The sequence below is a fragment of the Perognathus longimembris genome, chromosome 2, assembly GCF_023159225.1.
Source record: "Perognathus longimembris pacificus isolate PPM17 chromosome 2, ASM2315922v1, whole genome shotgun sequence".
Taxonomy (NCBI): domain Eukaryota; kingdom Metazoa; phylum Chordata; class Mammalia; order Rodentia; family Heteromyidae; genus Perognathus; species Perognathus longimembris.
The window spans coordinates 62,125,534-62,148,255 of NC_063162.1; the positions used below are offsets into that span (position 1 = coordinate 62,125,534).

A 22,722-nucleotide genomic window follows, 5' to 3' on the forward strand; every position below is an offset into this window, starting at 1 on the left:
AGGTACCACACCACCAATCACTGGGTGGGGCTCTTTGTAACCCTAGCTACTCAGGAAGATGAGATGTGAGGATCTCAGGTTCAAAGCCATTGGAGCAGGAAAGTCTGTAAGAATCTTATCTCCAGTTTACCAGCAAAAAGCTGAAAGTGGAGCTGTGGCTCAAGGGGTAGAGCACTAGCCTGGAGTACTGTAAGGTTTGGCAGAAAGGAGGCCACCACATGGTTCAGGCAGAAAAGAGTTTATTGTAGGGAGAGCAGACTGTGGGCCTGCACAAGATGGAGGCGTGCAAAGATGCAGGGAAGGGTAAAGTGAGGGAAGAGGGGAAAGGGGCAAGAGGCAAGGGAAAGGCTACAAGGGGGGCAGGGGCAAAACAAGGGGTAGAACTAAGGATGGAGAGACTGATGTATAGGGAGAGGATGGGGAGGAGGTGTGGCTGCAGTAAAGACCTCAGAGCCTGGGGACTGCCCATTGCCAGCAGGTGTGCCACTTACCTGAGTGGGGGTGAAGGCAGGGACCACAGGTGCACCAAGGGAGAACCATGGGAAGGGGCCATTTTTCCTGGGCAGACCTAACAAGCACAAAAGCTCAGGGACAGAGCCCAAGCCCAGAATTCAAGTCCCAGTATTGGCACAAAAATAAATAAATAAATAAATGTGTGATGTCATTGCCTCAGCCATGTGATAAGGTTGCACATGGATACATGTTAGCAGTGAGGTGCTTTGGGAATTTGGAGGCATCTTGGCCTGTCTATGATGGCCACTGGTTAAGGGTCAGTCTGCTGTGTGTGTGTGCAGCCTGACAGGCGAAGTTCTCCAACATTCTTCCTGCCACCAACACCAAACAGACTGAGTGAGGTGTGTGTGTGTGTGGTGTGTGGTGTGTGGTGGGGGGGGGGGGGGGCGTGTGGTGTTACTTGGCTTGAACTCAGGACCTGAGTGCTATCCCTTAGCTTTCTCACTCAGGGCTGACACTCTACCACTTTAACTACCCTTCTCACTTTTTGGTGGTTTGTTGGATATAAGAGTATTATGAATTTTCCTGCCCAAGCTGGCTTTGAACCTTGATCCTCCGACCTCAGCCTCCTGAGTAGCTAGGATTACAGGTGTAAGCTTCTAGCACCTGGCTTCAGAGTGCTCTAAATGGCTGCAATGGCCCCGAGGGTGGAAGCTTCCAGCTTTCAGGAAATTAAGGTATTTTCAGAACTAGGGTTGGGGTCCCCTTTCCAGAGTGGGACCTGTCTCTCCAGCCATCAGCACCAGTACACAGACAGGTTGCTAAGGGTAGAGGCTGTCTAAGCTGGGCACCCTTAGCTCCTTTTTTACATCTCCAAGGGGTGAGAAAGAGATCATTTCTCAGAGCCCTCACCCCATCTGCCAGCTCCACGCTGTCCTTGCCAGCTTCCACAGGCCTCACCCCTGTCCCCACAGCAGAGACTAGGGCTCCCACAGACCGATGTGGGGGGTGATATAAGCAATTCAGTCCCCAGCATGTCCAGGCCATTCCAGAGGAGTTGCCTGCGACCCTGAGATTTCTCAAGGGTAGATAGAAGAAGAGGGGAGACACTGCAGACCTGTCATCCTGGCTACTCAGGATGCTGAGATCTGAGGATCATGGTTTGAAGCCAGCCTGAGCAGAAAAGTCTGAGATTCTTATCTCCAACTAACCATCCAAAAGCCAGAAGTAGAGCTGTGGCTCAGGTGCTAGAATGCTAGCCTTGAGCAAAAAAGTTCAGGAGTCAAACCCAGGCCTGAATGTTCAAGCCCCAGGATGGGCAGAAACAAAAATAATAAGTAACTAGACAAGCAGGAAGGGGGGAGGATGGGTGGCCAGCTTGGGTGGAGCAGCCACCCCAGGATTATGGTTTGTGTGTGCTATGCCACTCTGAGCACTAGGCAACCCACACTCCCAACAAACAGAGTAGAGCTGCACCTGCACCCACCCCCCAGGGCATCTTTCTTGGGCTTCTCACAAGGGTGGAATCTGGCAAAGGTTGCTTTTCCCTTGGGTCCTGGATGAGCCCCAGGAGAGGTTGGGAGCCATGCCCAGCCCTGCTACCTCCAAAATCTGAACAGGACTCCCAGCCTCCAGGCCTGGCATCCCTGCCATCCCTGCCTGGTGCTGGTAAGTGGCAACATAAACATCACCAGGACACTCGGGGAAGAAGGGTAAACATCTGGATGCCCTGCAGCTTCCTTCTAGGAGCCCAGGGTCTGCTGCCCTCCTCCTCCTTGGAAGGGTTCTTACAGAAGACAGGCAGAACTGGGCTCCAGTGGGTGACTTGTGCCTATAATCTTAGCTAGATCTGAGGATCATAGCTTCAGGCTATGGAAAACTCCATGAGACTCTTTTCGCTAATTAACCACCAGAGCCACATTAGGTGGCTCAAGTGGCAAAACACCAGCCTTGAGCAGGGGAGGAAGGAGGAAAACAGGATGGTGCCCAGGCCCTGAGTTCAGGCCAATACTGGTAAATAGACACCAATCACACACAGCTTTCCCAAGTCCCTTTTTTCTGGTCCTAGGTCCTCCAATGCCTAGCAACAAGCTAAAGGCTTTGGGGACCTAAAACCCCAGTGGATATTCTGTATTTCAACATGGGTGTTTTCAGTTCCTGATTCATTCTCTGCCTTGGAGCCTCACTGCGGCCCTGGTCATGCTGCCTTTCCCTGATTTCTCTAGCGTGGTCTTTCCCAGAGCCTCATTCTTAATGCAGGATATTCTATAGAGGAAGTTCCCTACACCTTGCTAGCACTGGGCTTGAGCTCAGGGACTGGGCATTGTCTCTTGGCTGTTTGGGTGGTGTTCTACCCTTGAACCACACTTCCAGTTCTGGCTTTTTGGTAGTTAATTGGAGATAAGAGTCTCTTTTATTTATCTTCCAGGACAGGCCTCAAACTGGAATCCTCAGATCTCAGCCTCCTGAGCAGCTAGGATGACAGATGTGAGCCCCTGGTACTCAATTCCCAGCTGCTGGATTTATTGTTGTTGCTTTGTTTTCCCGGTCCTGGGGCTTGAACTCAGGACCTAGGCCCTGTCCCTGAGCTTCTTTTGGTCAAGGCTAGCTCTCTATCACTTGGGTCACAGTGCCACTTCCAGCCTTTGCTGAGGAGTTTATTAGAGGTAAGAGTCTTGTGGATTTTCCTGCCTGGGCTTGTCACTGGACACAGGTAAGGTTTAGTGAAGTTTCCCTCTAAGTGTCAGAACTCTTCACTTAGGGTCCTTGACTTTGATCACAGAAGAAGAATTTCTGGACAAGTCACAATGGTAAGAAAACTTGGCAGGGCTTTATTGAGAAAATAAACAAGCAGGCAAGCAGACAAACAAACAAGAAGGCCAGGGGCACACTAAGAGTGTGGGTGCTCTCACGGGAGATAGAGAGACACAGAGAGAAACACACAGCACCTTGGGCTGTTGAAATATTTATAAGCTAAAGGAAAGGGGTCTGGCTTCAGAGTTATGTAAAGACGGGTGCTTTGCCTTTGCTCTAGTCACACCTGGTGTTATTTTCAGAGTTTCCAAGTAAGAATGCATCCTGTCATAAAACAGATCCTTATCCTTGAGATTAGGAGATACCCTATTTTTCTGCATTTGGGGAAGGAAGTTGCTTAAGTTTGGGGGAAGCATTTTCCTCAGGAAAGTATGTATCCTGTCAGACAAGTATTAGTTCTTGGGGTGAGAAATACATCCCTCAGGAAGGCATGCATCCTCTGTCTCCCTCTTTGAAGCAAAGAAGGCACTTCTGTTTCTAAATACCACATTTCTGAGTTGCCTTCGCCAGGCCTCAGTTTCCTCAAGTTATCCTGTTTCATTTTCCCCTAGATGACTTTGTACCTTAATCTTAGGGTAATATATGAAGGAGTATTTCCCTAGTCTATAGGGCTTCATTTCCCCTAAAATACTTTGTTGCCTTAATCTTAATGGAAGTAGAAGGACAAGTTTTAAGCTTGAGTTTTTAAAATTCCTGGAAGCCATTTACCTTGTCTCATGTTCCTTGGGCTATCTTGCCTCAGGCTGGCTCCAAACTGCAATCTTCAGATCTCAGCCTCCTGAGTAGGTAGGACAACAGGTATGAGCCACCAGTGCCCTGCTAAGCTGCTTGTTTTATTGAGAGAATTCCAAAACTGAAAAGCCAGACAATTCCTCAGTAAACATAAGAAGTGTAGCAGTTCTATATCCCTAATCTTATTTCATAGTTTAAAAGTCTGAGGCAGGTGCTGGTGGCTCATACCTGTAACCCTAACTACTCAGGAGGCTGAGATCTGAGGGCCATAGTTCAAAGCCAGCCAGTCAGGAAAGTCTATGAGACTCTTACCTCCAATTAACCACCAGAAAGCCAGAAGTGGAGCTGTGGCTCAAAGTGGTAGAGTGCTAGCCTTGAGCAAAATTGTTTAGGGACAGGCAGCACCTAGGCCTGAATGCAAGCCCCAGGACAGGTATTTTTATTTTTTAAGTGTGAACCAAGCTTGAAGCAGCAACCCTCACCCCATAGGTGGCTCTCCGTACTTGTGGACTAGGGGGATTGCAGGTCATGCTGGCGTCCCTTGGGAAATGTCTTGCATTTCTTGGGAGCCAAAGCTGCGTGGTTGGTCCCAGGACTCTTCCTCCAGGACCAGCAGTGGTGGCGGTGCAGGCGCACGCTCTCTGGTCCAGTTTCCCACGGTGCCCAGATGATGGCCTCTTTCCCCAGAGGCTAAGATCTGAGGAACACAGTTCAAAGCCAGAGAGGACAGGAAAAGCTATGAGATTGTTTTAAGCCTAACTAACCAGCAAAAAGCCAGAACTGGAGGTGTGGTTCAAGTGGTAGAGCACCAGCCTTGAGTGGAAAAAGCTAAGAGCATGAGGCCATGAGTTCAAGCCCCAGTACACACACACACACACACACACACACACACACACACACACACACACACACACAGGATTGTCCAAGATGCAGCAGGCTTTGCTTCCTTAGTTAACACCCCAAGGTCTGCTCTATTGGGGTGCTGACCTAGGTCAGAAGTTCTACATTACCTCTGTGTAGCCTCCCCCCCTGGAGACCCAGCCTCCTCTGGAGGTGTTGTTCTGAACACACTCCTTGGTGATACAAACCATCCCACCCCTGATTTCACTACATCTATCACAGGGTGGCAGGGGGGGTGGGGGGAGGGGTTGCGGCTGGTGCTAAGATCTAGGGTCCCCAGGTCTTTTTTCCTTTCTCAGTCTGGCAAGAAGGCACAGCCTGGCGTGGGAGGTCAGGCACTGAAGGCTTCGGGGGTGAGGGCGGCGCTGCTTCCGGCGCTGCTGCTCTGCTTGCTGTGAGCCCTGCCCCGGGCAGAATGCGGGAAGGTGCTGGTGGTGCCCATGGAGGGCATGTGGGAACTGGTGCAGGAGCTGCATGCCTGGGGCCATCAGGCCTTGGTCCTGGCCCCCGAGGTATTTGAGTTCGTGAGGGAGGCCTTTTTCACCTTGGTACCCTACGTGATTCCCTTCACGAAGGAAGAGTATGAAGACTGCTACCTGAACCACCTCCACGTCATCCTCTAAATGGAAGGCTATCTGGAGGTGATGTACAAAAGTACATGGAGAATGAAGAAGCTACCGGATTTCTTTGCCAGGTCTTGTGAGGCGCTACTGCATGACGAATCCCTAATCGGGCATCTGAATTCCAGTTCCTTCGATGAGGTTTTGACAGACCCTGGTTATCCCTGTGGAGTAATGCTGGCCAAGTACCTGAATGTGCCTACTGTGCTTTTTCTGCGTGCCCTATTGTGTGACCTAGAATATGAGGCTACCCAGTGTCCCGGTCCTCCTTCATACATTCCTAAATTAGCAACCATGAATTCAGACCACATGACCTTCCTGCAGAGGGTCAAGAACATGCTCTTCTTTGTGCCATTCAGAGCTTTTTGCCATGTATTTTTTCTCCTTATGCAAGGCTCGCCTCTGAGCTCCTGCAGAGAGAGGTGTCCATGGTGGATGTTTTCAGCCACGCTTTTGTGTGGCTGTTCAGAGGGGACTGTGTTGGACTACCCCAGACCCATCATGCCCAACATGGTCTTCATCGGGACATCAATTGCATCACTAGGAAGCCACTCTCTCAGGAATTTGAGGCCTACATCAATGCCTCTGGAGAACATGGGATGGTGGTTTTCTCTTTGGGATCATTAGTCACAGAGATTCCGGAGAAGAAAGCTGTGGCAATTGCTGAGGCTCTGGACCAAATACCTCAGAGGGTCCTGTGGAGCTATGCTGAAGCCGACCATCAAATCTTGCCAAGAATATAATACTTGTCAAGTGGTTACCCCAAAATGACCTGCTGTATCATTCAAAGACCCGGGCATTTGTCACACACTGTGGTTCCCATGGCATTTACGAAGCTATATGCAATGGCGTCCCCATAGTGATGATGCCCTTGATGGCTGACCAGCTGGACAATGCAAAGCGCATGGAGACCCAGGGGGCTGGCGTGACCTTGGATGTCTTTACAATGACTTCTGATGATTTAGCAAAGGCCCTCAAAAGAGTCATCAATGACAAAAGCTACAAGGAGAACATCATGTGCCTCTCCAGCCTTCACAAGGACCGCCCCATTGAGCCCCTTGACCTGGCTGTGTCCTGGGTGGAATTCATAATGAGGCACAAGGGGGCGCCACACCTGCGCCCTGCGGCGCATGACCTCACCTGGTACCAGTACCACTCCATGGATGTGATTGGCTTCCTCCTGGCCGTGGTGCTGGCAGTGGTGCTGGCAGTGGTCTTCACCATCTTTAAATGTTGTGCCTTTGGCTGTCGGAAATGCTTTGGGAAGAAGGAGCAAGTCAAGAAATCCCACAAAACCAAAGCCCATTGAGAAATGGGGGATGAAGGGCATTTTAAATGTATTTTCTAGTAAACACATTACTTAAAAAAAAATCTGATGATTGGTCAGAATTCATATTGAATGTGAATTCTGTATCTTCAGTATCTTTAATCTGATTCTACTTGTTATTAAATGACTTGCAGAATGGTTGCATTTTCATTAATTTTCTTAGTCATGTGTGTGAATTCTTACACAAGACAGAACTTGGAGGTTGTCCTGTCATTCCTGGCCCTTTGGATTACAATTTTTACATTGTCCTCATCCTCTGATTTCTGCAGAATTGTAGTGAGTCCCTTCCTTGTGATGTTTGGTTCTTATTCATGTTCATGCTTCATAGGTGTGTTTCTAGAAGGAAACCTTGTGTTTTAGGGTATAGTGATATCATTGAATGGCTTAGAGACCTTGGGAGCAGTGTACTGCTTTTACCTTGGGGATAGGAATGAAAAGGATGATGGTATAAAATTGATGAGTGTTATATTTGAGAGGATAATCATTACTGTGTCAAATGGTCTAAATTTGCCTATCATAGTATTGAGCACGTATTTTCTGTGATATTTCCTACAGTTAATAATTTCTTAATAAATATTTTATTTTGTTTAAAAAAAAAAGAAGGGGGAAAATCAATTATACCAGTAGGGCTCCAGTGGTTCACATCTGTAGTCCTAGCTACTCAGGAGATCTGAGGATCGCAGTTCAAAGCCAGCCCAGGCAGGAAAATCTGTGAGACTCTTATCTTCAATTAGCCACCAGAAAACCAGAAGTGGTGCTGTGGCTCAAGTGGTAGAGCAATAGCCTTGAGCTGAAGAGCTCAGGAATAGCGCCTAGGCCCAGAGTTCAAGGCAAAAAAAAAAAAAAAAAAGGCACAAAAATCAATTACACATCCAATACTAATTAAACACTGGCCGTGTGGGCAGCTACTTCTTTGGGAAGCTGATAATAAAGAAGCAAAATTTACAACATACCAGGGAGGAATGTGGGAGTCCAGAGGGGTGAATTAGGAGCCAGAGAAGACCTTGATGAGAAACTGATTCATGAGAGAAGACCTGAGAAGTCACAGGAAGAGCCTTCCACTTGGTCAAAGGTCACTAAGAGCAAAGGTCAAGAAGCAGATTCTGTGACCAGAGTAGAGGAAACGAAGGAGGTGAGGTGGTGAAGTAAGAGAGAAAACAGGGGAGGTCAGATTGTCTAGAGAAGAGGCTGGCAAACTATCAACAAAGACCCAGAATCTGTTTATTTATTTGTTTTTAGTGTTAATACTGGTCCTAGGGCTTGAACTCAGGGCCTGGGCACTGTCTCTGAGCTTTTTTTTTACTGGACCTACAGCTCCACTTAACAGCTTTTCACTGGTTAATTGAAGATAAGCCTCACAGACTTTCCTGCTCAGGCTGGCTTTGAACTGCACTCTTCAGACTTCAGTTTCCTGAGTAGCTAGAGTTACAGATGTAAGGGCTAGGAATATGGCCTAGTGGCAAGAGTACTTGCCTCGAGTTACAGATGTAAGCCAAGCCTTTCACATTTTGCAGCAGGGGAAACAGGCCTAGAAGAGTTTCAACAAGCATAAGGTAATACAGGAAGTAAATGGCAGAGCTTAGTGTCTTTACCCCAATCCACCAGCCAAAAGTTAGGTCCATTCCCACTGAGCTGGGATCTTGGGGTCTTGAGACTCAAATCCTTGGGTGATTTATGCATATATCACTTGACCCTTTTTCTGGTCTCCTTCCAACTCCAATCTTTCTATATGAAGGACTTACCTTTTCCCTCTAGGCCCATTCTTTCTATGTATCCAAAGATGGAACATGAAGGATTGACACCCACACACACTCACAGGCACATAGGGGCACCAGGCAAAACCCCAGGTATGCACCAACCTGCTGATGTGTAGCCAGGGCAAGTCACCTAAGGCCAGCTGTAAACAGTCCATTGTGGGCCCTAGAAAAAGCCACCAACTTCCTAGACTTAGGCTTTTTCATTAACCTCTGCCTCCTTGCTCAGACCCCCATACAAGCCTGATCCCAAATTTACCCCTTCATACCCCCTCTGCTGGAAGGCTATGTCCCTCCCTGCTCTATCTCAATAAACAGTTCTTGCCTGTGAAAGATCAATCCAGCCTGTTTCCTTCCTTTCTCCTCCATTTTCCGAACAATATGAGCATCTGCATTTTTTTAAAAGAATATAAAACTATTTATTGACCACTGTTCACCATTATTTACAATAAAGTAAACAATATACAGTTGGGTAAAATTCTGATTACTACAAAGTTGTTTCTCTGGCTTTTGTGGAACCAGTAACCCAATACTGAAAACAATTGAGCCTACATGTAAGGAATGAGTTGGAGTAAAGAAAAAGCATGCAGGTCAATAATAATAAAATTCTGTTAAGTCATTTAGGCCAGCAAGTCCTAAATAGTCGACATCTCTAACCAGCTGATTTTACATTTCCATGAGCTGAGTGTTAGATAGCCCATGACCCAGTATTCTGTAAAGGAATGCTCACTACAGAAAATTTTAGTGAAAGGAAATCAAAATTTGTCTTTTCTCATCTGGGTGAGGGAAGTTGTTGGTAGCATAAATTTTTTCTTTTCAAGAAGTTTTGCAAGGGCTGGGGATATAGCCTAGTGGCAAGAGTGCCTGCCTCGGATACACGAGGCCCTAGGTTCGATTCCCCAGCACCACATATACAGAAAACAGCCAGAAGCGGTGCTGTGGCTCAAGTGGCAGAGTGCTAGCCTTGAGCGGGAAGAAGCCAGGGACAGTGCTCAGGCCCTGAGTCCAAGGCCCAGGACTGGCCAAAAAAAAAAAAAAAAGAAGTTTTGCAAACCTATTGCATTTGCATATTTATGGCAGAGGCCAGAGGACCTAAAGTTTGAAGCTAGCCTGGTTATCTAGTAAGTTCAAGGCCAACCTGAGCTGCCTAGAGACCCTGTCTCAAAAACCAACGAAAAACTAAAACATCATTTGCCTCCATATTACAAGGCTCTGGGTCTGATGCCCAACACATCTAAATAAGCAAAAGCCCCCAAACAAAAAACTACCTATGTAAATATTTTGTTTACACACACAAACACAAAAAAGAAAATTCAGGATGGTCCTTCAACATAGCAGTTAAAGACAAGTTGTTCTAATTAAGTAATAATCCCCTAAAATTGCCTAATATTAAAGAATCAACAATCTGTTCCTGAATGCAGAGAAAATATACCATGGTATTAAACATTCTTTTCTGATAAAGTAAACAACTACAGAAAGCCTTTATTATTAATTTGTGCTATTGAGGAAAAAAAAACCCACAAAACCTCAACAATTCCCCCAATACTACTTTTAAAACCAACACATCATACTTGATTTTCATTAGAATGTAATTATTGCTTCACACCATTAATTCAAAAACCAAGACTCAGCATATATATATATATATGTGTATATGTATGTATGTATATATGTGGCAATGCAAACAATTATTGAGCTTCATCTTCTGGACAAGAGTGCCAAATTAGTCTCTCTTCATAGAAAGCAATCATAATCTGAGGACACTTCATATTCACCTCTTTTGCCAGCACCACATCAGCTTCATGTGAATCTTTCCATTTCATGAGAAACATCAATTCTCCACTGCTGTCTGTGGCACCAATTATTCGTTCAGGATCCAGACCCCTAGCAAAGCCCCTTGTTTCGTCAGCAGTATCTCGTTTCTTCTTTGAGTTGCTAACATTAGATTCACTGTCCAGTAACAATTTTCTTTTGTACCATCCTTTTCTTTACCAGCTTTTTGAGAATTAAGAAATGCTTCAATTAATTCTGGACAATCTAAATTTTCTTCAGGTTCCCAAGTATTATCAGCATCTGTAAATCCCTTCCACTTCAGGAAATATTCTACCTTCCCATTCACTACACGTTGGCCCAGTACTTTTTTCTACAACAAATTCTTCTGGCTCTGCTTCTTCAACTTTTTTACTCTTTCCATTCTGTTTCTTTCCCATTTCTTTGCAATGTAGTCTTGTTAGAGGCCATTTTTTAAATAATTTATTTAGTAATTAAATAAATTTTTTTGACAAGGTGTTGTGCAAAAAGGGTACAGTTACATAGTAGGGCAGTGTGCACATTTCTTGTGATATCTTACACCCTGTTTTTCTTTCCCTTCCCTAGGTCAGGTAGACATATATACAATGCACAATGTACCAAGAACATATACAGTAGCCACGTGGCCTACGCCCAAGAAAATTCGCCTAGGGCTTTAAATGTAATGTCAACATTAGACAATATGTCGACAGTAGTCTTATATGAACGTACATACATAGCTTTTGAGCTATTGTATTCCACTAAGAGGTCAATTTTTGACCTTTATATGTTGAGTAGTTGTTTGGTTTTAGTTACATAATGTTGGGTCGCTGACCCAATCCTGTGGGAAATACTATTTGACAAGCAGTTTTTGGTTTCACAGACCCGGTCTCTACTGTCTCTCTGTCACCCCACCTTAACAGTCATATATCAGGGAGATCATGCCCCTCTGTTTTCTGTGTTCTAGGCTTGTCTCGCTCAACATTATTTGTTCAAGTTCTGACCATTTCCCTGCGAATAACAGTATTTCACCATTCCTAATCGCTATGTAGTATTCCATTGTGTATAGGTACCATATTTTTTGGATCCATTCATCTGTGGAGGGTCATCTGTGTTGTTTCCATATTTTGGCTATTGTGAATTGTGTAGCGATAAACATGGAAGTGCAAATGTCATTTTGATATCTTGGGGCCTGCTGTTCCGGATAGATGCCTAGAAGTAGAATGGCTGGGTCATAGGGTAGGTCTATATTGAGCTTTTTGAGAAACCTTCATACTGATCTCCAAAGTGGTTATACTAATTTGCACTCCCACCAACAATGGAGAAGGGCTCCTCTTTCCCCGCACCCCCTCCAGCATTTGTTGTTTCCTGAGTTCAGAGTATAGGCCATTCTAACTGGAGTGAGGTGGTATCTCAGGGTTGTTTTTATTTGCATTTCCTTTACTAGCAGGGATGTTGAGCATTTCCTCATGTGTTTCTTTGCCATTTTTATTTCTTCTCTTGTGAAGTCTCTCTTTAGCTCCTTTGCTCATTTCCTAACTGGTTTACTGGGCTTGGAGGGGCTTAGTTTTTTGAATTCTCTGTAGATGACAAATATCAGATCTTTGTCTGTTGCTGTGCTGGTAAATATCCTTTCCCATATGGTTGGCTGTCTTTCTGTTTTGGTGGCTATGTCCTTTGCTGTGCAGAAACTTTTTAATTTGTAGTAGGCCCATTTGTCCAGTCTTTCTTCTATTTGTTGTGCCCCTGGGACTCTATTCAGGAAGTTCCTTCCTGTGCCTATAAGTTCTAGCGTCTTTCCTACTCTGTCCTTCAGTAGTTTCAGGGTTTCAGGTCTGATATTGAGGTCCTTGATCCATTTTGAGTTGATCTTGGTGCATGGTGATAGGCTTGGGTCTACTTTGAGTTTTCTGCATATGGCTGCCCAGTTCTCCCAGCACCAGTAGTTGAAGAGGCTATGTTTGTTCCATTGTATGTCTTTAGCTCCTTTGTCGAATATCAGTTGACTGTAAGAGTGCGGTTTTATTTCTGGATCTTCAATTCTAATCCATTGGTCTTCCTGTCTGTTTTTATACCAATACCAGGCTGTTTTTGTTATGATGGCCCTGTAGTAGAGCTTGGAGTCTGGTATTGTGATACCTCCTGCACTGCTTTTTTTGCCTAGAATTGCTTTGGCTAATCTATGTTTTTTGCTGTTCCATATGAGTTTATGGATTGGTTTCTCTATTTCAGTGAAGAATGTGGCTGGGATTTTAATAGGGATTGCATTGAATTTGTATAACAATTTGGGCAATATGGCCATTTTCATTATATTGATTCTGCCTACCCATGAGCATGGGAGGTCTTTCCATCTCCTTGTGTCTTCTTTGATTTCCCTTATTAGATTTTTGTAGTTTTCATTGAATAGGTCCCTCACGTCCTTGGTTAAGTTGATCCCTAGGTACTTTATTCTTTTTTTGGCTACTGTAAATGGAATTGTTTCCATAATTTCCTTTTCTGTTTGTCTATTGCTGGTGTACAGAAAAGCTGCTGACTTTTGTGGCTTGATTTTGTATCCTGCTACTTTGCCAAAATTGTTTATTAGGTGTAGGAGTTTGGGTACTGAGTTTTTTGGGTCCTTCAGATATAAGATCATGTCGTCTGCGAATAGGGATAACTTGATTTCTTCCTTGCCAATGTGGATCCCTTTGATGTCCTCCTCTTGCCTTATTGCTATGGCTAGGGATTCCAGCACTATGTTGAAAAGAAGTGGGGAGAGTGGGCATCCTTGTCTTGTTCCTGAATTTAGGGGGAATGATTTAAGTTTCTCTCCATTTAATATGATATTAGCAATTGGTCTGTTGTATATGGCTTTTATTGTTTTGAGGAATGTTCCATCTATTCCTGTTCTCTCCAAAGCTTTTAATAGGTATGGATGTTGTATTTTGTCGAAGGCTTTTTGGGCATCGACTGATATAACAATGTGATTCTTGATTTTAGTTCTGTTTATGTGGTGAATTACGTTGATTGATTTACGGATGTTGAACCATCCTTGTGACTACGGGATGAAGCCTACTTGGTCATGAAATATAATTTTCTTGATCAGTTTCTGGACCCTGTTACCTAATATTTTATTGAGGAGCTTTGCGTCTGTGTTCATTAGTGATATTGGTCTGTAGTTCTCCCCCCCAGGTTAGAGTTGGGTTTATAGCAGGCCTATGATGACAGAGTTGCAACCAAGACTTACTGCAAGTTAAAAACATCAGAGTTGTGTTGGGTGGCCACAGGATTGCCTTGAGGTAGCATTGGTGTCTTCCCCCTCTAAGTCTCAGAAACTGTCATGGCTGCTGCAGACTGCAGACTTGGTTGGCCTTTGGTCTGTGTGGATTTTGTGACTAGGAAGATGGTTAAAGGCCCAAGCCTTCTAAAATCTTTTAAAGTTGTCCCTCTGCTTAAACCGGTAGGGTACCAGCCTACAAAAGCCATAGTATTCAAAGTAAGCAACCAGGGAATACTGGGAGATTTCAAATGTCTTTAACCAGTCTGTGTAGAAATTTTCAGGCAACTCAGCAATGACAATCTATCCAGGGGACTCTGAGAGATGCCACTACAGCCTTGCCCAGATCCAACCCATCGCTCTTGCCTGCCTCCATCACACCTGAATAACCAAGCCTGCTGATTCGAGATGGAAGACACAGCCACTTCGGATCCACTGAAGCTGAGACTTTTACATTGTCCTGACCCTTTGCTCTCTTGATTATTAATTCATTTGTGCTCTCTTCCACCTGCCAGTAAGGTTAAATGATGATTTGGTTTGATGGCACATGGATCTCATTCAGTCTGGTCTTCTCTAAGTGTTACATCAGAACTCTGGCAAGTACTTGTTGGTCAATTCTCAACAAGTTACAGGTAAGCTCTACTCCTATTGTTCTCCTGTTGCTTTAATTGGAAATAAAAAGGGCTTTTATGGCTAAGACTCCTTGGATTGCAGTTTGAAGCCAGCCCGGGCATAAAGAAAGAAAAAAATCCCTCCAGCTCCCAACTAACCAGCCAAGAGCCAGACTGGAAGCTTGGCTCAAGAGAACCAGCCAAATGCTGAAAGAGGCACTGTGGCTCAAGTGGTAGAGCACTAGCCTCGAGCAGACGTGCTCAGGGACAGTGCCCAGGCCCTGAGCTCAAACCCCATGAATGCCAATGGGAGCATGCCATCCCAGCAACAAGCACCTAGACCCATGGGACTCAGCCAGTCCAGGTAACAAGGATCATGGAGAGGAGTAAGAGGAGAATGATGTCTCATCTTTTTTTTTTTTTTTTTTTTTGCCAGTCCTGGGCCTTGGACTCAGGGCCTGAGCACTGTCCCTGGCTTCTTCCCGCTCAAGGCTAGCACTCTGCCACTTGAGCCACAGCGCCGCTTCTGGCCGTTTTTTTCTGTATATGTGGTGCTGGGGAATCGAACCTAGGGCCTCGTGTATCCGAGGCAGGCACTCTTGCCACTAGGCTATATCCCCAGCCCATGATGTCTCATCTTAAATGGAGTCACTTTGTCTCGTCCTTTCAAAATTAATCAGAGCTGGGAGATCAAGAGGAATAGTTGTTTACCCACCTAGTGTCCATACCTGTCCTTTTTCCATCTGGACAGAAACTTGAATTCTTGCCTTTGTTACTTGCTATTTGTACATATATATTAGCTGACTGGTTACTCCCAACCAGTCCACTATCCCTAAATACTTCCTTCCTGTCCCCAGTCCAGTTATTCCTCCTTCCTTGTAATGGGCCACAATTGGGTTTATGCTCCAAATGGAACTTTTCTGGCTTGTGCCCAGGGTGTGTTCTCCCATGTTGTTCATGTTAACTGGTCCTGTGAACTCGTCAGCCTTTTGCCTGAACTTTTCAAAAGTCTCTTTTAACAGGATAACAACCCTCACCGAGGTCGCCACCTGGGAACTTGCAGTTCAAGGCCATCCTCTTACTACACTGCTGTGCCCAGTGCAGATCTGGACCCTGAAGACCACAGCCCCAATGATTCCTTGATGTGCCCAAGCTGCAGGAGGTAGCCAAAGGAGACCATGACACCCACTGGTCCTTGATAACCATTCTCGTGGAAATGAGGAGGACTTTTACCAACCAAACTGGATGGTACCAGGCCAAATGACAAATCAGGGACCCCTGACTACTTCGCCCCTTTACAGCAGGAAGTAGTCCCAGAAAAGACAACCTCTGCCCATACTCCCAGCCTGGTACCCCTCCTCTGTTATTAATAAACAACAAATGGGGGAATTTTAGCATTTACCTAGCCTCAGGTCCTCAGCTCCTCCCACTAGACCCCAGATCCACCCATACCTAAAGAGCCACCCCTATTCACTACCTAACTACTTCCCCTTTACCTCCCTAGAGAAAGAAGCTGCCACCTGGATAAGGTGCAGACGCCATGTAGCTTCCTCTCCCATGGGAACTATGGCCCCACTAATAAACCTCCTTATGAACCTTCTTCTCCTGCCTGTGATTATCTCCGCATGGTCCTCTGGGATGGCCGATACTTATGCTTTCATACATGAGATTCTAAAAATTACCAGGTGGCTTATACCTATAATCCTACCCAGGACCTGAGTTCAAGTCCCAGTATTGGCACAAAAAAAAAAAAGAAAGAAGGAAAGAGAGAAAGAGAAAACACTGTGCTTACTTTACTTTTCTTACAGTGACAATAGTTCAAGCCTCAGAAAGTAAGTAAAGTAAGTAAATAAATAAGACCAGGAGAGCCTAGAAGGACTTGGAAAGGCAGATTGATTTGAGCTGTAATGTTTTGTGTTGAGGGTGGGTGGTGGAGGGAGAGAAGTCCAGAGGCTTAAGGTCAGGACAAGGAATGGTGAGATAAAGCAGAAACTGAGGGTTTCCTTTAGCTTTGTCCTGCCTATCCCACACTGAGCTTGCTCAGAGCCTGCAAGTCGCTCAGGCAATGTTGACTGGTTTGAGGGTGTGTGTGTGTGTGTTCTGGTCCTTGAACTCAGGGCTTGGTGTTGCCCTGGCTCTACCACTGAGCCACTGTAATTGATTGGGGATGTGTGTGTGTGTGTGTGTGTGTGTGTGTGTGTGTGTGATGGTCCTTGAACTCAGGGCTTGGTGTTGCTCCGGCTCTACCACTGAGCCACTGTAATTGATTGGGGATAGAGTCTCCCGGACTTTCAAGCCTGGGAACTCGGAGTAGCCGGGATTCCAGGCCGGAGCCCTCGGGCCCGGCTTGGTAAAGTGTTTTGAATGACCAGATGGAATTTCTTCAACAGCGGCATCTTGAAAGTCCATCAACTCAGGCACGTGTGTCCCAGTGTGTGGGTGAACCTGAACCATAACCTACTGGCCCGGGCGTTGTCGATTCATCATCTCCTGCTTCCCGCACCCTAGTCCCTCCCAAGCGCCCGCAGCGTCTGCGCGCGGCCTCGCTGGAAACTCCAGCCTTATCCCGGGCTCCCGGCACCCCGCCCGCAGTCTGCCCTTCGGGGCCCCGACGACCGCCTCCACCGCGCGTCCTGGGACGCCCCAGGGAAGTGGGTGCGCCTCCGGGTCGGAGACGACGCAGCCTGCGGGGCCGAGGCGCCCGGAGCTTGCGTAGCGCCCAGCACCCGGACTCCGCGCTCCGGACAGGGCGGAGCGGAATGGATGGGCGGAGGCATTGACCAGTGACGAGCAAAGGGCAGGTCCAGACGAGAGGGCGTGGCTTGTAAGGCGGGGCTGAGCCGATGGGCGGAGCCATTGGCCAGTGACAGGGAAAGGGCGTGCCCGGGGAAAAAGAAGTGGAGGGGAGGATGAGAAATTCTATTGGCTGGAGGAGAGAAGGGGCGGGGAGACCTCGGCGCAGCCTCCTCCGGAGCCGCGGGCACTGCGGGCTGGGCTTCAGCTGGCGCCGCCCTCGGGTGCAGGCACAGGCTCCGGCTTGGCCCAGGCAGGGACTTCTGGATCGCGCGGTGACCGCCTGGTGAGTGATGCCGGGTTGAGCCACCCTTCCGCCCACCCGGGTCGCCTCAATCAGGCCGCCGGGCGCCGTCTCCTCGCCCGGCTTGCGCTCGGGTGCGAGCTAGGGCCGCGACCCGCGCCGCCTTGGGCATCTCAGCGGGGCTGGTGGGCGCGGCTTCGGGCTGCACCTGTGTTCTCCGCGCCGCCTTGCGGGCGCCGCCGGTCAGTGGGGCCGGTGAGCGCGGCTTCGGGCTGCATCTGAGCCCCCCTCCCCCCCGGGTCTCGCACTAATGATATCCCGGGAGGGAGGCGGGAGCGAGGAACGCGAACCACTCCAACACTGAGGTGATAGAGAGCTCGGCGCTGTTTAAGTCGGGGTGTTCTTAGCCCGGACCCGTTAAGGAAAGGGACATTTAGCCTGGGCGCGGTGGCTCACTCCTGCAATCCGAGCTACACTGGAGGATCTGGGGATCGCGGTTCAAAGCCGGCCGGGGCAGCAAAGGCCGTGTGACTCATCTCCAATTAACCACCAGAAATACGGAAGTGGAGCTGAGGCTCAAAGTGGTGGAGCTAGCCTTGTGCAAAAGAGCTTAGGGACAGCGCCTAGGCTCAGCGTTCAAGCCCGTGCCATGCCTAACCAGAAAGAAAAAAGATTTGTTATTTTCATTTGTGTGCCTCTATTGGCACTTGAACTCAGGGCTTAGGCATTATCCCTTAGCTTTTTCACTCAAGGCTGGCTCTCTACCACTTGAGCCATACCACCACTCTGGCCCTTTGGTGGTTAATTGGAGCTAAGAGTCTCAAGTACTTTTCTGCTAGGCTGGCTTCTAAGTACTATCTTCAGTCTCCAGAGTAGCTGAGATTACAGATGTGAGCCACTGGTGCCAGCTTGGCTAAGAAGGGGCTTTGATGCCTGAAATCTACTTTCTCAGCAGGGTGAGAAACTGAGAGTTCAGTTCTTTACTTTTTATCCAAATCAGTCTCAGTCAGTGGTGAAGGTGGGATTTGAACCCACTGCTGCCTGTCCCTCCAGACCTCTTGTGCTTCATCTCTGGCTTTGAGCTCACTCCATCTACTTCCCTATTATCCCTGTGCTCTTGACTTCCTGCCCATGTCCCTGTGTCCCCCACTGCTGAATGATACCTCATAAGTTGGGCACAGCCCTGAGACACAGCCAGTGCCAAACTAGCCAGAGAGCCTTAAAACCCTGGAAGGAGTGTCCTAGAAACCCATATCACTTGGGAACCGAGGGAGGTCCACAACAGATGGGAGCTGGGATTCTGAAAACTGACCCCAAGCAAGCCATACTACAAAGTGAGATCACAGTGGTAGAAGAGAGCTTTGTTGCCTTTGCAGAAGTTTATGTTTTGTTTTGTTTTCTGCCAGTTCTGGGGCTTGAACTCAGGGCATGAGCACTGTCCCTGGCTTCTTTTTGCTCAAGGCTAGCACTCTGCCACTTGAGCCACAGCGCCACTTCCAGCTTTTTCTGTATATGTGGTGCTGAGGAATTGAACCCAGGGCTTCATGGCGAGCACTTTACCACAAGGTCATATTCCCAGCCCTTGCAGAAGTTTAGCCACAAATAAAGGAGTATCAGTCAGGACTAGTTACCAAAAGCCAGGAAAACAAAACTAAGTGAATGATTGGACTAATTGATAAATATTCCTATGTATTTCCTGGGCTGCTGCCACCAGGGTAGGAAGGGGAGGGCTAGAGAAAGGGAGGGGTAGGAGGAGAGAAAGAGAAAAAAAAAAAAAAGATAAAACTCATTGTCCCTTGTTTAAAAAAAAATTTGATGATATGGGGCACTGGTGGTCCCTGCCTGTAATCCTACTACTCAGGAGGCTGAGTTCTGAGGATTCAGGTTCAAATCCAGCCCAGGTAGGAAAATCTGTGAGACTCTTAGCTCCAATTAACTACCAGAAAGCCAGAAATGGTGCTGTGGTTCAAAGTGGTAGAGCACTAGCCTTGAGCACAAAAGTTCAGGGATAGCGCCCAGGCCTTGATTTCAAGCCCCAGCTCTGGCACAATACATACATACATACATACATACATACATACATACAGTGTCCTTCTGAAACCCAGATTACCATGGCCTGAAGTTGAGGGCAGACTCAAGATCTAGGATCCTTCTGGGCTCTGGGCCATCTGGACTGTGAAAGATAAAAAGCATGAACTGGGGCTGGGAATATGACCTAGTGGCAAGAGTGCTTACCTGGTATACATGAAGCCCTGGGTTCGATTCCTCAGCACCACATATATAGAAAAGGCCAGAAGTGGCACTGTAGCTCAAGTTGGCAGAGTGCTAGCCTTGAGCAAAAAGAAGCCAGGGACAGTGCTCAGGCCCTGAGTCTAAGCCCCAGGGCTGGCAAAAAAAAAAAAAAAAATATATATATATATATATATATATATATATATATATATATATATGAACAGAACTTATGTCACAGGTGTGTGTCCTGGATTCAGACCCTGTGACTACGAAGCCTCCTCAGGAGAGGCACCAGACTGGGGTTCCAGAACCTCCTGGCATGGGTCCCTGGGACCTGGGTCCTGGGTGAGTGCCATGTGTCCCCTCACCTGCAGTAGGTCCTGGCATGGCCTCTTGTCCTCTGAATCCTCCATTTTCATTTCTAGAGCTGCATTGGCTCCTTACATCAAGGGCACCCAGGGCTCCTGGGGCCTGGAACCAAGGTCAACACTAACAGTCCCCAGAGTTTCCCACCATTCTGGAGGGGCCAGGCCACAAACAGCTATCTCAGGTCGCATTTGTCTCACACAGTGCTACCTGTGGCTTACGCCTGTACTCCTAGCTACTCAGAAGGCTGAGACTTGAGGACTGGGGTTTGAAGTCAGCCTGAGCAGGAAAGTCCATGAGTCTCATCTCCAATTAACCAGGAAAAAGCTGCAAATGGAGGTGTGGCCAAGTGGTAGAGCACCCGTATTAAGTGATAAAACTTAGGGATGGCACCCAGGCCCTGGGTTCAAGCCCAAATACCAGCACCAAAAAACAAAATGAAACAAAAACCAAAAGGAATATAATCAGTATAACTAGTTAACTAACAAGGGGCCCAAGATTGAGACAGGAACAGGCCCTGTTCCCCTGTAAACACAGAAAATTCCAGAGCTGAGCACCAAGCCCAGAGCCATGAAAAGCCAGAGTGGTGATCCTCTTCCAACCGACACTGAAGAAAAAATTTTGAAGTAGTTTGGTGGGAGCATGGGGTTTATGTGTGCAAGCACTTAGGGTGTGTGTGTGTGTAATGGTCCTGAGTTTCTTTTGCTCAAGGCTTACGTTCTACCACTTGAGCCACAGTGCCACTTGACACATTTTTAGTAATTTATTGGAAATAAGAGTTTCACAGACTTTCCAGGCTGGCTTCTGACCTCAGTCATCAGATATCAGCCTCCTGAGTAGCTAGGAATACAGGTGTGAGCCACCAGCACCCAGCTTAAAATAGTTTTAAAGTAAATTAAAGTAGGAAGTGGCTCAGATTTCCCTAAGCTTCTGTAGTTACCCATCTGTCTTAAGGGGAACTTGGAGCTGTCTGGTCTCTTTTCTGTCCAGCCTTCTCCAGGCTGAGGCTGTAGGAGATTCTGAGTCCCTCCCCAGGTTGCCCTGTGGCCCCTCCACACAGTGCTGGGATGAGCCCTGGGGACCCTCAACCAGCTGCCAAGTCTCCAGCTCACCTGCTGGAGCCAGCCAGCCGACAACAAAAGGGAATCCTGAATGAGGGGAGTGAGGATTAAAGAAAAGGAAAAATACAAGGCAAGAGAAAAAAGAGAAGAGACAAAGATGGGATCTGGGAGGTCTGCAGCTCAAGATTGTAACTCAAGACTGCAGCCATGTTTATTCTTAACTTCCAGCTTATATGCAGTTTGAAAACCAGCAAATAGCATAGGCTTAAAATTCCAGAACACAAAAAGGCTTGGAGTTAGCAATACCCGACGATAGCTAAGACAGGATGAGGTTGGTTAACATAAGAATGGACTCTGGTAGACATGGTAAAGCATTTCTGATTTTCCATTAAGTCATGTCCTTGCACATCCTGGAAAACACAGCCAGAGGTCAGGAAGAGTTTAGCTGACTTGGCTCCCAACACTCACCCAAGGCCCAGGGGACCATGTAGCATCTGAAGTCACTCACCAAGTCCAAAGCAAACTTCACACCTCCATCCCATACCAGAGTTCGCTGCCATCACTGTGACACCCTTCAGCAGAGGCTCTCTACTCAGGATCTAGAGCTGTGGAAATCGGCTCCCTCACCCTCCTGTAGTGTTTAGCAAATCTCATGAGTTCATCAACACCTGCCCAGGAAGCTCTCTGATGTGAATATGTACTTTTGCAAAGATTCTAAAGGCTGGCTCATACCTGTAACCCTAGCTACTTGGGAGGCTGTGATGTGAGGACCCTGATAACAGTCCATGAAATTCTTTTCTCCAATTAAACAGCACAGAGCCACAAGTAAAGGTGTGGCTCAAATAGTAGAGTGCTAGCATTAATTGAAAAGGTAAGGGACAGAGCCCAGGCCCCAGAATTGAAGCCCCAATGGTAGCACATGTGCACATACCCACACCCACATACACACACACGAGTCTAAAAGATTTTCTGACCATCAAGGTTTTAACACACTCCCTTGGGCCCCAAAGCCATGGCTGCCAGGCAGGAAGTGCCCCAGGTTTAGGACAGGAGACCTGGGACCAGGAAGTGGGGTGGAAATTCAAGGAACGTATGGGCTGGAGATTTCCATACAGCTTTTTTTTCCTCTTTGCCTTGAGTTCAATTTCTGGTGGAAACTAGGTAGTTAGATCCCCAGGAATGTGGGATGGTACTTCTCCTATCTGGGGACATAAGGAAGTCTGGGGACAATGGCCAGAAGTCTGAGGTCTTCCAAGGAATCCAAGATCAGGCACTTCAGAGTCAGGGGAACAGTGTCCAGAAGGCCTGGGACCAGAATCAGCTCAAGGAAACATGGCAGGGGACAGTCAGGAGAGTGAGGGCAGCAGAGAGTAGACACAGCAGAGGCAGGCTGGGAGTGGTCAGCCCGGGGCTAGCTCTGGAGTGAGGTGCCTGTGGCTCTGTACCTGATCCCCCTGAGCTGTCCAGCCTCCATTGCCCCTGGTTGACAGCAGGAGACCCCACAGAGACCCCATAGGCTTTACCTGGCAAGATGCCAGATGTGACTGGGCTGAGGCCTGGGAGTGGCCAAATGGAGGTGGGCAGTGACAGGAGGGGAGCAGGAGGGAGGGGGATTATAGCTAGGGACACAGAACAGTAGAACTTAGCAGCTGGGATCCCTTCCTGTGGTCCACACCCAAACAGCCAAATGTGCTTCTGGGCGTTACCTCTGCCTAACCCCTTCAAGGCAGTTGATTTCGTCCCTGGCTAAGCTTCTGCCATTTTCTGGCTG

At 47.4% G+C, this 22,722-nt stretch overlaps 1 protein-coding gene and 1 pseudogene across 3 annotated transcripts in view; both read left to right on the top strand.

Moving 5' to 3' along the window:
* Positions 1-5,423: 5,423 nt before the first annotated feature.
* On the top strand, positions 5,424-7,435 carry LOC125346576 (annotated as a pseudogene).
* A 9,755-nt stretch (positions 7,436-17,190) lies between these two features.
* Positions 17,191-22,722, top strand: part of Rassf4 (Ras association domain family member 4) — a 33,424-nt gene continuing 27,892 nt past the window's right edge. For 2 of the 3 annotated variants that reach the window (XM_048339267.1, XM_048339268.1), the window contains exon 1: positions 17,195-17,334. The gene's annotated coding sequence lies outside the window, so the exon portion shown is untranslated. Of the gene's footprint in view, positions 17,335-22,722 lie in introns of all 3 variants that reach the window. The other variant, XM_048339269.1, reaches the window with a different exon arrangement.